Genomic DNA, 8,949 nt, shown 5'->3' with positions numbered 1-8,949 from the left:
GCCATCGTCCCTGACATTTTTTCCAAAATTTCGGGAGCTAGATCTTACTGTATTTTTCTGCTAAAATCCAGAATTTTGGCTGATTTTATCAATTTTAACACTTTCAAAATTACAGTCAAAGTTGGTCAAAGTTGGTCTAGCGATTGCTTGGATTGAGGCTTCTAATCATTCAAAAATTGTTGAAATTAAAATTTGTGTCAAAATTGTGTTTCTTACATTCCTAAATCTGAAAAGTGTGTTATCATTCATTCGAAATTTCAGTGATTTATTCAAATTTTTGCAATTTGTGACTTTTGAAATTAAGTGCTTAATTACAACAACTTTGATTTCCGCTTTCAAAATTGAATTTTGCATGAAATTGAGTCAATTGTTAAATTTCAAAACTTGCATTGCTCTTAACATTCCCTCTAAAATCATAAAATTCAAAATTTTAGTTTCCCTCTCTTTTTCAAAATTCAAATTTTGCATTTTTCGACAATCTTGGTAGGGTTCAATTTTGAGATTGCAACTTTAATTTGGCCTATCTATAGATCGTAAAATCACTCAATTTTTTCAGGTTAGCTATAAAATCATCATAACTTTCATCCCTACAAATTTCGAAAAAAGTTGCGAGGACCGTGTGCACCCCGAGCGCCACGGTCCCGGACATTTTTTCCAAAATTTCGGGAGATTGTCCTGATTGTATTTAACAGCTTAAATCTAGAAGATTGGCTGATTTTACTGAAATTTGCTACCTCTAAAATTCAAAATCTTCTCTCTTTCTTTAGTGCATGAGTTTTACAACAATAAGTCCTACTTACACTATTCCCGTTAGACGAAGCCTTAGAATTAAGTCCTTCCAAGGTTTAATTACTGAGGAGATGGAACCTAATTTGAATGGCCCTTTTAACGAGGACATGGGTAATTCCTCTAATCCTCTTAATGATGAAGAAGCTCTCCATGAGGTTTCTGTAGAACAACTTTCAAAATTGGATAACCAATTTGATGATTTTCGACAATGGATGTCTCAAGAATACCCTGATAGTCAAGCTCTTCCTTTAATTGAGGGTCTAAAACGTATGCTTCAAAGTGATAAGAATGGAATTGATATTTTGCGTGGTATTGCACACATTGTGGATTCAAATGTGATGCCTATGAAGAGTTGTGCTGAAACTTTGGGTTATACACAACCTCCTACTCAAGACAATCATTCTATTCCTTTGATGACTTCTATTGCTAGTATACCTACTTTTACATCAAACATAATGACTACTTCAATACAAGACATTCCTCCTATGATCACTAGTCATGGGGGCAATCCCTCTTCTTCAATCAACCCTCTTCCTTCATTCAATCTGACTTCTTCATTCATTCCTTCAATAAGTGTTCCTATTATATCACCACAAATGAACATGACACAAGGGGGCAATTTGTTTTCCATTCCTCCTTGTAGTGTTCCTCCTATCCAATCATCTCCTATGACTAACTATCATAGTGTCCCACCACCTTACTCTCTACCTTCTTTCAATAACATAACACCTCCATCACAATCTAACACATCTAATATGAACTCTTCGACTGAAGTGACCATTAACAATCTTGCACAAACTGTCTCTTCTTTACAGCAACAAATTGCCTCTATGAATCAATCTAAGTTTAGTGTGCCCACATTTGATGTTGCGAGCCCACTTTCTCTTGACATTGTTCGAGCTATTCCCCCTAAACATGTTGAAATTCCACATTTGGAGCTTTATAATGGTAAGGGTGATCCTCTAACACATGTTAAGACCTTTCAAACAATATGTACTGATTTTGCTTATGACCAAAGGTTGCTTACAAAACTGTTTACTAGAACATTAAGAGATAAAGCCCTACAATGGTATTGCTCGTTGCCTTCTTATTCTATTTCTTCTTTCGAACAACTTGCAAATGCTTTCATTCAACAATTTCAAAACAATATAAGTCCTAAAGTTACTTTGATTGATTTAATGCATTGTAAACAAGGTGTTAAAGAAAAAGTGACTAATTTCATTGGTAGATATAAGCATTTGTATGCTCAAATTTCTTTTCCAGTGCCTGACAATGATATTCAAAGAATCTTTATTTCTAATTTACAAAAAGATATTCGAGACAAACTCCTATTTTTTGAGTTTACTTCTTTCCAACAGTTGTGCGCAACTCTTCACAATTATCAACTGACTGTGAGTCAAATGGAACAATCACATCCTATGGCTCCGAGTGATAAGGGTGATAGTAGTCAACAACCATTTGGGAAGTTTAAACCGAACAGAGAGTCCATTAAATTCAATGAAAACATCATCAACAACAATGTGAATGCGGCATCAGGTGTGCCTCCTATTTCTAAGTTTTTCAAGAAAGAAAGAAAGTTTACTCCTTTGAATGAATCATTGCATAGTATTATGAATAAGTTATTGGAACAAAATGTGCTTACTCTTCCTCCTATAAGGCAAATAGATCCTGGAAAGATTAATTCACCCTATTTTGATAACAAATCTTTTTGTCAATTTCATCGTCATCCTGGGCATGATACTGAAAAATGTTTTTCTTTAAAGGGTAAAATTCAAGATTTGATTGATAATAATACTATTTCTGTTTCTGGAGTGAATGATAAAGGCAACACATCTGTAGCTCCTCCTAACCAAAATCTTTAGATTTTTACTAATCCATTACCTTCTCATACCTCTAATGCAATTGATACTACTGATTCCTCTGTCTCACCTGATGATCTTGTGTCCATGACTCCGAATGTGATTAACTTTGTGGAGCAGCAGAAAATCCCTAAAGAACTTTCCATCACCTTTGATTCTAGCGAAACTATCAGAGCACCTGATGGTCCTTTATATATAGTTGCAAAAGTCAAAAATACACCTTGTCGTGGAGTGCTTATTGATCCTTCTTGCATGGTTAATATCATTACTGAAGAATTTCTTTTTACTTTGCAATTGAATCAAGTGATCTATGACGAAACAAATGTGGTTGTGAAATTATTTGATGCATTTTCTTCTCCTGCAATTGGTTCTATTACATTATCTATTGAGGTCCATAACAAATCCCTTGATGTGGACTTTGCTATTATTCCATCATCCGAACAATTTTGTGTGAAGCTAGGCTATCCTTGGCTATCTTCCATGAAAGCTATTGCTTCTCCTATTCACAAGTGTTTGAAATTTCCCCATAATGGTGAAGTTGTTACTATCAATCATAGTCTCTTTAAACCAGCTGAAAGAACTTCTAGCATTCCTCTTGATTATTTTTGGCCTAAACAATTCCAATCTCTTCCTCCGCGAAGTGATCATCTTTTCAAATCTTATCAAAAGTGGAAAAAAGATATGATCCTATCTCTAAGTAAACCTAGAACACCCAAACTTGACAAGCAAGTTCTTCCTTTGAAAGATAAAACTAATGTCTTTCCTCAAGAAGATTCCCAACCCATCCCTATGGATGTGACTATGCCTATATCTAATAAACTTCCTAAAAGTAGACCTATCCCTCCTTGTCATGATGGACTTGGTCTCCTTCCTAAACCAAATATTCCTCCCTTATATGGAGCAGTTCCTCCTCCTTCCTCTTATGGAGAGAAGAGACCTTCCTCTTCTCCTATTGTTCAGCCTAAGAGACTACAACCTAAACACCCAAGTGATAAGGATGAGAACATTCCTCCTCCTCAATCTTCTCAACTTCCTACTAAGACTAGACGAAATCGTTCTGCACGAGAACGCCGACGAAAGCGTCATCTTAGAGCTCAAACTTTGCAATCCCCAAAAACACCTTCAACAAGCATTATTCCATTTTCTCCTCAGCTGGAAATTGAGCCAAAATCTCCTAAACATAAGATGCATGATGGTCTTGATCCTGTGCGAGTTAAAGACCCTATTTTTATAAATCTTGATGATGATATAGATGAAAATGTTACTTCTCTTGCTTCTGATAGTGAATATGAAATTGTTGATATTGATAACCATTTATCTAATGAATTTTCTAAAGCACTTATCCTAGCTCCTAGACAAGAACAACGTGGCTTGGAACGTGAACATAGCCCTTGTTTGGATCTTGTGATAGCTCCATCTGCTGTGTTGAATGTTCCTCCTCTAGCGTGTTCCCTGCCTTCCCGAAACATTGATCAGCAAGATCGGGGGGTAGATGACGTGCTAGACTAGTTCATTAGCATAGAAGATTCTCTCCTCCTCTCTTTTGTTACTTCTTCTATATGTTATTCTCATTCTTCTATTTGTTGTCCTTAGTGTTGTCTACTTGAGGACGATGCAAAACATTGAGATCTCTTTTGGTCTCTCTCATGTTGACTCAAAAGACACATGTGTTCCCTTCTTCTAGGTGACCTTCCTTGATTGGGGAATGAAGAACAATTATGCATACATACATATGATATACATGAATTATCATACAACATACTGACCCCGAGAGAAGCGAAGTCACCTTGTGCTTTGTGTTTTGTATCTATTATCCTTGGGTTTATCTCACACTTGGGGGCTAAATCCTTTCGATAACGTGCTCCTTTCTCATTTATTATATGTATCACTACCTTAAAGCAATCACCCCTGGTGAGGCGTGTGCGATCGCTTTAACGTAGGGGGGCATACATCCCGTTCATATCTTTTCAAGATACTTGAAAATTTCTTGACAAATTTAGCTTTGCCTTGAAAATTTTTGATATCTTTCTTGCATGACTCATAGTGAGGGAACCTTACTACTGATAGTCATGGTTCTCCCTCGTGATCTTCCCTTTTACTTTGTCAATCAAAGTCGTTAGATCCTTAGTCCACTGGGGGCTTGGTGTATCTTGCCTCCTTGACGTGGTGAAAGTTTTTCAATGTTGTTTCCTTGTACTTTACCAGAAGTATGAGCATACGCTTATACTCCCGCTAAAGTGGGGGCTAAATGTAGCGTCCTAAAATTGTGACACTTGCAATTTCGATCGCATTGGGTCTTCACGATGGCGACGCAACAATGAACTTGAATGGAGACCCCGAAACTTGTCCACAACATCAAAAACTGCATTTTTCCAACACCCTGCCTGAACCCTCCTTGCACCCTGCTGTCCCGGGAGGTGGGACCAGTGCGCCCAGTGCCCTGGTCCTTCAGGACTAGGGTGCCTAGTGCCCTGGTCCCCCAGGACCATGGCGCCCAGCGCCCTGGTCCCTGGCCCTATTTTGGGCCCGGTCTCCTATGGGACTTCGGGTTTTTTTGTTTGCAAATTGGAAAATAACATTTCCTGGTCAGCCTAAGGTCAGGAAAATCAGTCTATCAACCCTAATTGGCAAGTATATAAACTACATTTTCCTCTCTCATTTGGGTAGGGGCGAAAAAGGTGGAAACGATACTCAAACATTCAAGCATTCAAGCATTCAAGCATTCAAACATTCCTTCAAGCAATTGATCATTCTAAGTCTCCATTCAAGGCTAAGTGTTGCATCAAGACAAGGATTCAACCATTGAAGAGGAGATCACATGCTACAACATACAACATACAACAAACAACAACATCTATACCTTCGCATATAAGGATACAAACATCCTTACAACAAGGTACTAGTACTTGTTTTACATTACAGTCATTTACATTTACAGCATTTCTCATTTCTTGGTTAATTCCAAAACTAGGGTTTGACCTAAGGGCAAACCCCTAATCCCTAACCCCCCAATCGTCTTCACTTTTCTGTGTGTAGGTTGCAGGTATGCTGCTGAAATTGAAGATCTGGAATCCTTGTGCAGAGACGAACAGATCCCCCTTCATTTCGCGGATTTTTCGGAGGACTGTGTGCACGTCGGGTGCCATCGTCTCGTCAACTTTTGCTCAAATTTGCAGGACAGCGCCGTCTCGACATTTTACTGATAATTCTAGGTCCGCAGCTTCATCCTATATCCCTATCTCAGTTTATAAGTGAATCTTTCTCACTTTCTATGTATTCCTAGCTTAATCATTCTATCTACATTCTTTACAAAAGAGGGTATCCTTGCTATCACAACCCTTGAAACTCATATAGAATCCAATCTTGCATTGCATGGGATTGGATCTTGTGGGTTTCAACCCCTCTTTTGAATGTAAAGTCCCTCCTAAGTGAAAACGATCAACCCTAGTGAATCTCCCTTCTCTCTCCTTGGAGTTGGGGAGGGGAGAACAACTAGGGTTTGATTTTTCCGCTTTACACACGGATAGTCTAAAGACTATAATACATCATACTAGTTGGAACAAATGCTGGTTGAGCTTTAACTCATGCATACAAAAAGTGATCTCAAATCAAGTGTGCGTCCATCAATGAAAATCACATCATCAATCATAAAAAATGCCAATAATCTCCCCCTTTGGCATTGATGGTAACACTTAGGAAAATTTTGACATCTAAGTGTTTTACAACAAAAATATGCCATAATCAAAATTACTCCCCCCAAGCATATACACTATCCCTTTTGTAGAAAATACAGTGTATACTACTCCTTAACAGAAATAACATGAAAGTATACATCAAAACATCAAAATTTATATACTTCTCCCCCTTTTCCAACAATGACAAAAACATTGCAGACTAACCCCTGTTTCATTAGTATTAAAATAATAGGTGTTTATGACAGTAAAGAGTAAAACTTGTCAAAAACTGATTTAAAGTCCTGCAAAAATTGCGTCATGGATAAGGACCAGGACTCAAGTAGGGAGGTAGCCACATCTTTTTCTGTCTACATCTGGGAGACCTGTTCTTCCATGGCATCCATGGTACTCATCTCTTGAGTAACCATTAGGGCATCCATATTGAGGTAGCATTTCTGGAGAATTTGCAGTCTTGGCAGTAGGACCAATTGAAGTTCCTGAAAATTTCTTGTTCGATTGCTTATCTCTGCCTTGAGTCTTGCAGATTGAAGTTGAAGCTGGTGAGTAGTTTGGCCATATGTGGAGAAGGAGTCATATGGCATCTTGAAGGTGCTAATAAATGACTGCATATCAGTTTGCAGTTTGTCCTTCTGAGTGAGCACATCATCGCAGAATAAATGAGGTTGCAAAATCTTGCTGAGTAGTAGATTGCCCTCATCCATTGCATCTCTAATGTCCTTCTGTGCCTTCTGAAGATCAGACCGGAGCTCTGTTAACTTTCTGCAACCTCTTCTAGGCTTTGTACCTGGTCTTCTACAACTGTGCATAGGAGCTTCAATTGTGCAAGTGAGGAATTGGTACAAGGAAGGTTCGTACCAGGTATCAAACTGGTTAGAGTGTCCACCACAACTTAGATCACATCTTGCTCCTTTTTCCTCCTTTTCACTTCTACGCATTCTTGAGAAACCTTAATGCTCTGCAACAACTCTGATTCATTTGCAGACTAGAGGTCAATGGGACTAGTAATGTCAGCCAATTTATCCTGACTACCGGTTGCCATTGGGGTCTCCACTTATGTGCTCTCTACCATTGCTTTCTTGTCCTTAGCTTTTTGCTTATCTTCTTGAACCTTCCTCTACTCCTCTTCTTCTTTCTTTCTTTTCTCTTCTTCTTGTCTCTTCTCTTCATCTTTTTGATTCATCTCTTCTTCATCCTTCTTCTTCTCCTCTTTCTTCTTCCTCTTCTCCTCTTCCTATTTCTTCTCTTCCTCTTTCCGCTTCTCCTCTTCTTTCTTTTCCTCTTCTTCTTCTTCTCTTCCTCTTGTTTCTTATTTTCCTCTTCTCTTCTCTTCTTCTCCTCTTCTTTTCTCTTATCCTCTTCCTTTTTCCTCTTTTCCTCCTCTTTTCTCTTATCCTCTTCCTCTTTCTTCTTTTTCTCCTCTTTTCTCTTATCCTCTTCCTCTTTCCTCTTTTCCTCCTCTTTTCTCTTATCCTCTTCATCTGCCTGTTTCTTCTTTTCTTCTTCCTATTGCTTCTTTTCTTCTTTTCCCTGCTTCTCTTATCCTATTCCTTCTGATGGTGTACCTTGAGTAACTTTTTCACCATCTAAGGCGTCAACATCAATGGGTTCCATTTGTTCAGTGACCGGTTCCCCTTCACTATCATATACTTCATCCGGTTTTGATATTTCTGGTTCTTTCTCAGCCTTCTTGTTGAGCTTCATGATTATGTACAACAGTCATAATATGAAGATGAGTGTCTTTTTCAACATCATCAATTCTCCCTTCTAATAACCAGAGTCTTCTCCTTCTAGTGAAGAAGAGTCCTTTGTTTTGGTTAATGACTTCAAATAGCTTAGAATTGGACAGGTCAGGAAAGTATTGAGAAAATACTTTCTCCCTTATTTCCTATTCCTTCTCTATGGCAATGCACCATTTGTTGTCTAAAGAATTATACAAAGAATCCGGTGTCTCAGATCTAATTTCTGAAGGTGACTGATCATTAACACACAAATACTTAATGATTTCCTATTCAACTTCTTCCTTTCCATCATCATTCAAGTCATCAAAACAATCAATTAAATCATTCAACAATTTTATCCTAATATTCTTTATAGTTCTTTGACAATGTGTCAAAGGTTTGTAAGAAGAAATATCAATATTTACCGGTGCAGATGTTGTCGGTTCATTCTTTTTCTTTTTCTTCGTTTGCCTAGTCTTCTTAGGTGGTTCTTCTGACACAGTTTCTTCTGAGTTCGGTGTATTGCTTTTTGTCTTCCGCTTCCTCTCAAAGACTTTGGCAGGTGCTGCTTCTGGTTTCTTCTTAGCTGGTGACCGCTTGGTCACTTTGGGATTGGCTACAGTAATCAGTGCCGATGCTAAAGGCACTGCCTTTCCTTTCTTTACTAAGGGTTCTACAATTGGTGTAACCCTTTCAAAATATGTGTCGGTTCTCTTTGCCTTAGGATCAAGGGGTGAGGTGATTAGGGTAGAGGCATAACCATCTAACATGTCATTCATTACCTCATATCCCATTGGTTCCGCTTCTTCCTATCTAGGCTCAATGGCCTCCATTATGCATTCATCCACTTTTATGGTGTAGCATATGTCTTCCTCATATTTTTTTACT

The sequence above is a fragment of the Cryptomeria japonica genome, chromosome 7 (genome assembly GCF_030272615.1).
Source record: "Cryptomeria japonica chromosome 7, Sugi_1.0, whole genome shotgun sequence".
Taxonomy (NCBI): domain Eukaryota; kingdom Viridiplantae; phylum Streptophyta; class Pinopsida; order Cupressales; family Cupressaceae; genus Cryptomeria; species Cryptomeria japonica.
This window is presented reverse-complemented; position numbering follows the sequence as displayed.